The sequence below is a fragment of the Synchiropus splendidus genome, chromosome 11 (assembly GCF_027744825.2).
Source record: "Synchiropus splendidus isolate RoL2022-P1 chromosome 11, RoL_Sspl_1.0, whole genome shotgun sequence".
Taxonomy (NCBI): Eukaryota; Metazoa; Chordata; class Actinopteri; order Syngnathiformes; family Callionymidae; genus Synchiropus; species Synchiropus splendidus.
Genome location: NC_071344.1, coordinates 18,879,704 through 18,889,037, shown reverse-complemented (window position 1 = coordinate 18,889,037; position 9,334 = coordinate 18,879,704).

Here is a 9,334-nt window from a genome sequence, read left to right as displayed (position 1 = left end):
AACACTGTACATGACAGAAGGAGAGGGAGCAGAGGAAGGAGAAGGAGCAGAGGAGAAGGAGAAGGAGAAGGAGCAGAGGAGAAGGAGAAGGAGAGGGAGAGGGAGAAGGAGATTATGAAGGAGAAGGAGAAGTAAAAGGAAAAGGAAAAGGAAAAGGAAAAGGAGAAGGAGAAGGAGAAGGAGAGGGAGAAGGAGAAGTAAAAGAAAAAGGAAAAGGAGAAGGCGAAGGCGAAGGAGAAGGAGAAGGAGAGGGAGAGGGAGAGGGAGAAGGAGAGGGAGAGGGAGAAGGAGAAGGAGAAGGAGAAGGAGAGGGAGAAGGAGAAGGAGAAGGAGAAGTAAAAGAAAAAGGAGAAGGCGAAGGAGAAGAAACACAGGAGAAGGAGAAGGAGAAGGAGAGGGAGAGGGAGAAGGAGAAGGAGATTATGAAGGAGAAGGAGAAGTAAAAGGAGAAGGAGAAGGAGAAGGACAAGGAGAAGGCGAAGGAGAAGTAAAAGGAAAAGGAAAAGGAAAAGGAAAAGGCGAAGGCGAAGGCAAAGGAGAAGAAACACAGGAGAAGGAGAAGGAGAAGAAGCAGAGGACAAGAGAGGGAGAAGGAGAAGGAGGAGATTGAGAAGGAGAAGGAGAAGGCGAAGGCGAAGGAGAAGAAACACAGGAGAAGGAGAAGGAGAAGAGGAGAAGGAGAAGGAGAAGAAGCAGAGGAGAAGAGAAGGAGAAGGAGGAGATTGAGAAGGAGAAGGAGAAGGAACAGAGGAGAAGGAGAGGGAGAAGGAGAAGGAACAGAGGAGAAGGAGAAGGAACAGAGGAGAAGGAGAGGGAGAAGGAGAAGGAGAAGAAGAAGGAGAAGGAGAAGGAACAGAGGAGAAGGAGAAAGAGAAAGAGAAGGAGATGGAGAAGGAGATGGAGAAGGAGACTGAGGGCCTGAGGTGGGACAGTCGCAGGTCCAGCCTGCACAGTCCGAGGAAATATTGTTGAAGACGGTCAGATCCAAGATGCAACACTGGAGGATCGAGTCAGTGATAGGCGGGTCTATAACCTGCGGATCCAATCCTCTAAATGGGAACCAGGGGGCGGAGCCACCACTCCCACGTGCATCAGCTCATGATTCCCATGTGATGCGACTGATAACACACACAGTGTTACAGCAGGACGGTCTGTCAGTGACGTCATCAGAGACTCGGAGCAGAGCAGCGACTCCAGGAGGCCCAGCATCATTTACTGTCGAGTCACTTCCAGAATAGTTCGACTGCCTTCATGTCTCCTAAAGAAGAGCCTTCGTCTCCTGCACTCTACATCATCTATATTGGATCACATTTGTATCATGAGAAGTGAATTGATTGTTATTATTTTCTTCATCTCCTCTTAAGTTTGTTTAAATTCTTTTTTTTATTTTGAATGTTTCATTAAATCCTAATATTTTCAATTGAAAGGAATTATGAAACTGAAACAACCTCACTCTCCTCTCAAGGAAAAACAGACGCGATGATGCAATAAAGCTTACGCAGTTTTCCACGCAGACTGGATCCTCATTCACTGATGCTAACTGGAGAAGGACTTCACCAAAGAGCTGGTCTGGAGCTGGAAACAGTGACCACGAGGGAAGTGGAAGAATAAGGTTTATGTTAATATAATATCACATGTAAAGACGTGTTTGTCTGTCAAGTGCCCAAGGTCTGGCCCGAGGGCCAAGAGAGGTCCTTCCCCTGATGTCCTGCATCCAGCAGTGTGAGTCCAGCTTCAAAAGTCGAGGATAGAGCTGAAAATTCAAATCAGATTTCCAGGATATGGATTTTTCATGGAGAAAAATCCTGACAAGGATGAGGACAGGACAGTGAGGAGCTATGAGAAGAAGGGTCCAGTGTTTCACCACCATGCTGAGGCGGTACCAGCGACCCTTCCAGACCCAGCTCCCCGCTGCTCTGGGTTCGTCCACCTCCGTCCCTGAGCAGAGGTGAACCAAAGGCCAAGACGAACCGCTTGGGGAAACGTTGGCAGGCGAGTCGGAGAATAATCACAAACTAATCGGATTTCCAGCTCCGATAATGGAGGCCGGAGCTAAACAAGAAGACGAAAAAAACCCAGACGAAAAAGGATTCGTCCTGACATGACGGCGCGGTGCGAGGCGGCGGCTAATGAGCAATAATCTGTCTAAGAGCTTCTGCCTCTCTCCCAGCTTCTTCCTCCATCTTCATCCTCCCTCCTCCTCCGCCTCCTCGCCGGAGCTCTCATCGGCTTCTTTTCCGGAAGACGCTTCATGTCCGTGACGTGGAGACGGAGCGTATCGACCCGGAGAGAGTGGCTCTCCAGGATCCGGCGCTTCATCTTCGCTGCTCATGTGACCTCGGGTTCTTGTTCATTAGACACAGAGAGAGAAGACTCAAGCGCGGATCTCCGATCCAGTTCCAGGTCAAGCGACCGCCTCTCTTCATCGTGACTGTGTGGACAGGAAGTGGTCACTTTCATCACCAGAGCTTGGTAAAACCAGAGGCCAGAGAAGAGCGGCAGCGAGCGCCGCATCAGCAGAGGTTTGTCGGTGTAAATAAACAACACCAAACCAGGAGAGCTGGACTTCCTGCTGCATCTCAGCAGCCGCCGTGACAGATGGAGTCTTTCAGCGCAGCAGACAACTCTGAAGAAAAATAACCGGAGCAGCCATGTGTGATGGGCAGCGGCCCTGTGTGTGTGTGTGTGTGAGGCGGCAGCAGCGGGTGGGGGGCAGCGGGGTTAAGTAGGATAGAAGGCACCCATACTTCAGATTGGCAGCGAGCTGCCGCAAGGATAATCGAATCAGCGGACGCAATTCAATTAGCCCGGGGTCTCTGGGGCCACGGGGCCCGGCAGCCGACGCTGCTGTGGGGGCCGCTGCCTCCTCACACACACCCGACACCCCGACGCTCCGCTCCGCCGGGGCCCCCGCTCGCTCCCCGTGAATGCAGATGAAATTTGAAATATGAAAATCTGCAATAATTTATGGAAGTTGTCACGAACACAGCGCTGCTGCAGGGGGGGAGGGGGTGTGGTGGGTGTTATATTTACACTGCTGAAATCCTCTCACTGCTTTTGCTGCTGTGAACTTTATTTATTGCTCCAGGCTCTTTGGCAGAGACGCTCTCTCTCTGCGGTGCCTCACTTCAGTGTGTTGGACCTTCTGCCATCTACCGCTCCTCTGACACCACCTCAAGCTGCAAGCGACGGACGGAGACGGCTCAGAGAGTCATGACGGCTCGGTCACCAGAGACTCGGAGTGGAGCGTCTTTCACGACTGACCGGGACCAGATTGCACTCCAGGGGTTCCTCCGTCAGAGGAAGCTCCAGCTCATCATTCATTCCTTCACTCACTCACGAACAAGAGTCAGTCGTGAACGACTCAGAGAGTCAGTTTCCAGAGTGAGTCATCGCTGCTGATGAGTGTGAGTGCACCTTTAATAGCAGCTCAGATGATGCTAGAAACGTCTCATAAAAGCAGGGCGCCTCATTAAACCGTCATCCTGACTTATTTTTTAATATTGCAGCGCCGGCGGTCATTACTGCGCCGGCTGCTCTGCGGTGACAGGCACCTCCTCACCGGGGCGACGGTGAGCTCCTGCACCAGGGTCTACTTGGGCCCTGTGTCGGCTTACTTTCCCTCAGATGTATTGATCATTTCCAGCCAAAAAAATAGGATTTGAGTTTATTCGACAGAGCAAACAATCGAATCTGGGCGGCGCTGAATCCAATTGTGGGGCGGCGGAGTGGAGAACAATAAACAGGCCGACGTGCGGCATCAGTGTTGTTGGTGGAGCCGTGATGCGATTACAGGAAGCAATAGACGATAATTACATCACAGCATGCACTACTTCTGAACACTCGCATTCATCTGGGTTATGCTCGAGTGCGACGACACGGAGGAGCGGCGGGTGTTGGCAGTCACGGCCAGGTCAGCCTCCACGTCCTCGGCAGGTCTCATCAGCGAGCAGGACATGGCTTCAGAGAGGTTCCTGAGCCAGAGTAGAGGCGGAGCTCTGCCCTGGAGAGAGGAGGAACTGACCAGGTGCAGGAGAGCCACAGTCAACTTAGTATCAAGACTCAAATATTTGTCATGAAAACTGTTCAAGAAAACCCCACACCTTTAGGATGTTTGTTTTCTCAGACCAATATTTTCTCTTTTTTTCTCTCTTTGCATTTTTCTTTTCATCATTAACAAATATAAAAAATGCTTTATTTCATTTTCTTTTACATTCATGTCCTCAACTTTTCTCTAAGGCAGAGGTGGGCAATTCAATTTCCTACAGGGCTACATTAGAAACTATAACTGTTGTGAGGGGCCACCATCAAAGGAAAGTCAGCGATGACTACAAAACATGATGGAAAAATATCCAAAATATATCCTTAAGTTACAAGGACAAAATGCACCTAAAAAGATTAAATGGAAGTAAGGATATTAAGAAGAGTAAATATGCCATGAAACCTATTGAAATATTCAATTTTATATGCACTTTATTTGAATATAAATCAGAATAACCATGGACAAGATGTTCAAGATAAAAAGGCAATTTATTTCCAAAATGTATTTTATATTTTGAGGAACAAGAAAAAGAAAAAAGAAAATTATAGTCTTCAAACAAAAACATGCTATATTTACTGCTAAGGAAACGTTTCGCCTGACAGCAGAAGAAGCTCGCGTCAGTCGTGACAGTAACAAACAAATTCAAATATTAAAGTGCTGCATTCGTGGCCTGCACGAATGAAACTATTGGATGAAAATGTTTAGTAGTAACAAGAGGAATGACCTCCAGTGACCCCTGAAGCTTGAAGTCGTGCGTCGCTGATTCCAGCTCACCTGTCTGTGAGTCCAGTCCAGGGCGAGGAGGACGAGGGCGGCGGGGCCTGCCCCCTGGCCCCGCCCCCTCCCTGCTCTCCCGCCGTCCAGCTCTGGACTCACTTTTCATAATTATTGAATTAGACTCCTGGCGGCCCATTAAGCGGGACATTCTCTTCGTAACCACCTGCTCGGCCCCTCCCCCTCCTCATTTTACGCCATCAATCTTTCAGCGTTACCGGAGCCCCTAAAAGCTTTCTGACTGCTCCATAATGGGGGGACAGCGCGGGGTCAGGGGGCTCAGGAGCACTGATGCCTCAGCATGCGGGCGGGGAGGGTCACTCTCTGGAGCCGGGTCACTGACCGGACCTTGGGCTGGGAACAAGGGAGTGTTAGACATGAGGTCCAGTGCTGGAGCCCGGAACACAGGAGGCAAGGACACTGAGACTGCACTGGTGAAGAACGTCTGCATCCTCTGCTGCCGAATCTTCAGCTGTGAGACCAGCTCCAGTAACTGACGCACTGCTTGGGACACTGGGGTCAATCCGAACGTCCATCCCCGAAACGAGGGGCAGGAGGGATTTATTATTATTGTATTATTGTATTTATTAGTATAAGCTGGAGAGGTGGAGTTGTGCCTTAGAAAGCAGCAGAATGAAGGTTAGCCACAGTAAGACAAAACCCATGTCTGTGAATGAGAGGGAGCCAAGTGGACAGGTGAAGTTACAGGATGCAGAGATAAAGAAGGTGGAGGATTTGAAGTACTCAGGCTCAACTGTCCAGGGCGATGGAGAGTGTGAGAAAGAGGTGAAGAAGCAGGTGCAGGCAGGATGGAATCATTGGAGAAAAGCGTCAGGTGTGATGTGTGACAAAAGGGTGTCGGCAAGGTTGAATGGGAAGGTGTACAAAAGGGTGGTGAGGCCAGCAATGTTGTATGGTCTGGAAACAGTGGCACTGAGGAAAAGACAGGAGGCAGAGCTGGAGGTAGCAGAGATGAAGATGCTGAGCTTCTCTCTGGGAGTGAGCAGATGGATAAAGTCAGGAACCAGTATATCAGAGGGACAGCACATGTCTGGTGTTTAGGAGACAAAGTCAGAGAGGTTAGATTGAGATGGTTTGGACATGTACAGAGGAGAGGTAGCCAGTACATTGGTTGGAAGATGTTGAGGTTGGAACTGCCAGGCAGAAGGTGGAAAGGAAGGCCAAAGAGGAGATTTATGAATGTGGTGAAGGAGGACATGAGGTTTGAGGTTAGGTTTGAGAGAAGAGGAAGCAGAGGACAGGGTGAGATGGAGGAAGATCATCCGCTGTGGCAACCCCTGAAGGGAGAAGCCGAAGGGAAAAGAAGAAGATAAAATATTTATTATTATTATTGATGAATGTTTTTGTCAAATATTTGTAGGAGTCTTACTCATTTATTATGATTGATTTTTAAATGCAAAATAGGCTGTTTTATCTCTTTAATCTCAATCTCCCTCTAATCTAGAGCTGCAGGTCTATAGAGCTCACATGCGCCACCTAACTGTCTCAAATCAAGTTACAGCTTCACCATTCAATCCCAACTGGACATCCGAGGGAGCGACTCTTGAACCAGCTAATCTCAGATTCATCTCACGTTTCACTGCATTTAACCACAAATGTTTAAGATTCTCTCTGACAAGATGAGCACTTCAGTACAAACACATCTGATGCTCTCTTTCACATGGGGCAGAGCGACTCCTGCTGTTGCCGTGGCGACGCTCGCAGGGGATCATTACATCACACCCAGTGGCTGGTTTCTCTGTGCTGCTCTGGACGTCGAGGGTGAAGTCTCCTCTGATGTTTGGACGTCAGCAGGTCTGCAGAATGAGATTAGTCTGTTCGTCAGTCACAGCAGGTCGGTTGCCTAGCAACGCTCCAGCTGATCTCTGAAGCTGCACTGATGTCTGTCATCTTTGAGCTGCTGTTGTCTCCGGCCGTCACGGCGACCTGTCGATGCTAAATTGGTGGGAAGGTTAGTGTGGTCCAGATGCTGCACATCTGTGCGACACCCTACTGCTGACCTCATCAGAACGTTTTGAGCCATTCCCCTATCTGCTCACTTGTCTCTCTGGTTTAACATCTTTGTCTTCTGATCATGGGCCTCACAGCTGAGTGCCTTGAGTGTGGAGTCCTGGTCTGGTCAGCAGCTCCGTGATGACTCTTCAGTCTCTGCTCTGGATCTAACCAGTCGTGCAGGGCCAGGAAGGACTCCTCCAGAGAGTCTCAGCTGAGCTTGGACTCACAGTGGTCAGTCATGTGACACCAGCTTCATTAAAGGCCATGAAGAAGCGCCTGCAGGAGACACTGGAGAAAGAGGTCCAGATCTGGAGCAGGTGTTTCTGGCTGAGACAGCAGCCTCTGACCCTGAACTCCAGACTCCCACCAGGACAGCTAGCACCAGCAAAGATGGACTCCCCACACCGTGGTTATTACTTCATCCAAATAGGAATGTAACAAGGAATTAATGAGTGTGTGAGAGAGAGAGAGAGAGAGATGCTCCAAGTAAACACCATCAGTGATGGAGGACTTGTGTTTCACCTCACAGCACGATGCTCATTACCTAATGCTCAGATCCCAACACATATTAGTCATCTGCGACAGCTGCTGGCTCTGCAGAAACACACACATGCACAGGTTTGTCGTACCATCCTTGTGGGGACCTCTCATGGCCATCACCTTTTCCCCAGCCTCTCCTCCTAAACCTAACTATCCAACACATACGGCTAACCTGAACCAGGACCCGGTTATTTTGAAGTATTCAACTGTCAAATTGAGGCTTGGACATGTGGGGACCGGCACAAAGTCCCTGTAAGGATAATGCTTTTGTCACAAATTGGTCCCTACAAGACAGGATAAATGTATACACACACACACACACACACACACACACACACACACACACACACATATATGACACACAGCTGAGGTGTACATCACCAGTGCAAAAACATTGTGTGTTTTGTTCAGAGCAGGAAAACAGAACTCCTGAGTCACATAACAAACGAGAGTGTATGTTCCACTCCACACCTCACCACAGCCTCACATGCTGCCAAAACACAAACACCGAGACACACAGAAGCCAAGCACCTTTCTTCATGTAAAAAACTCCAGGCAAAGTGACCTTGTACTTGGACACACACACACTCTGTAGAACCCAAGAAGAAACACAGAGTGGCTGCCTGTAAACTTGGAGGCAGATAAACAAGAGGAAGAGTGACCTTGCACTGTACACTCAGACGTGCTCTCTCTCCCTCACATGAGTAATGAACAACCTTAATAACACCTCCAGCTTCTCCTCTTCCTCTCTGCTGGCTGTTTAAATTCACATCCCCCTTTAACATCCCTCTAATGTGATTACAGGCCGGCTAATGGTTCTCCTTCTGCTCCTCCCAGACGCTGGGCCCAGACCTTGGAGAACACACACATTCAGAAGGCGCGTGTGTGCTTTGGCGATGCTACATCTGCAAAGTAGGACGGAGCAAGGGGCTCAGAGAGAGAAGGAGGAAGAGAGAGAGAGAGAGAGAAGTTGGTGTTTATATGCATGAAAGTGAGCAGTAGTGGGGCGGGGGCGGGGGGGCGGCCGAGCCCTTCACTCTTCCTTTTCTCTCCACCCCCCACCCCCTCCTCCCCTCCCCTGGGTGGATCTATAGGGAGGGAGGCAGAGACAGGTGCATTTCTCCACAAATCGAGTTAGCAGAGACATGCCACATCCAATTGGGCTAAATTGATGTGAGAGTTTGTGATGTCTGCCGCGGGTCTTACAGCAAAGGTCAGTGTGCCGAGACAATGACATCAATCTGCTCCACGTGGCCGGGCGCTCCCCGCCCCGTGATCCAGGGCCGGGGCCAGCGGGTGGCCATCTTGTGGTTGCCTGAGAGTAAACAAGACACGCCCCTGCTGTTGCTCTGCGGGGGTCAGGGGTCGCCAGTGGGAGCGGGAGTCAACAGCACTTCATCAACAGTCGGCTCAGAAGCCTCATGCTAAATCATGGCTTAAACAAGCAGCCCACGTTGGAGAGAGCATCTCATCAACAGTGGTTCATGGAAGACGGTCGGCCGGGAGCGAGGAGCGGCCCGGGGGCCATACACGGCCCTGGGATGGCCTCGAGTGGTCACTGAGTTTGTTTTTATCCTCTGGTTGTTTATGACTTTGGTTTCATGTTCGTCTCTCACTCGGTCACATCGTATGGAAAAAAAAACATTGTATTTCATTGATAATTTTTTATTGAATAACTACACGTTTGCTTTATCTCAGCAATACTTTGACTAACTGTTGATGATGATGACGATGGTGATGATGGTGAGGATGGTGATAATGAAGATGAAGATGATGATAATGGTGATGAAGCTGTTAATGTTGATGATGATGATGATGATGATGATGAAGATGACGACGACGGCGACGATGAAGATGTGATGGTGAAGATGAAGATGATAGTGACGATGATCATGGTCATGTGATGAAGATGATGAGGATGATGATGATGATAATGATGATAGTGATGATGGTGAGGATGGT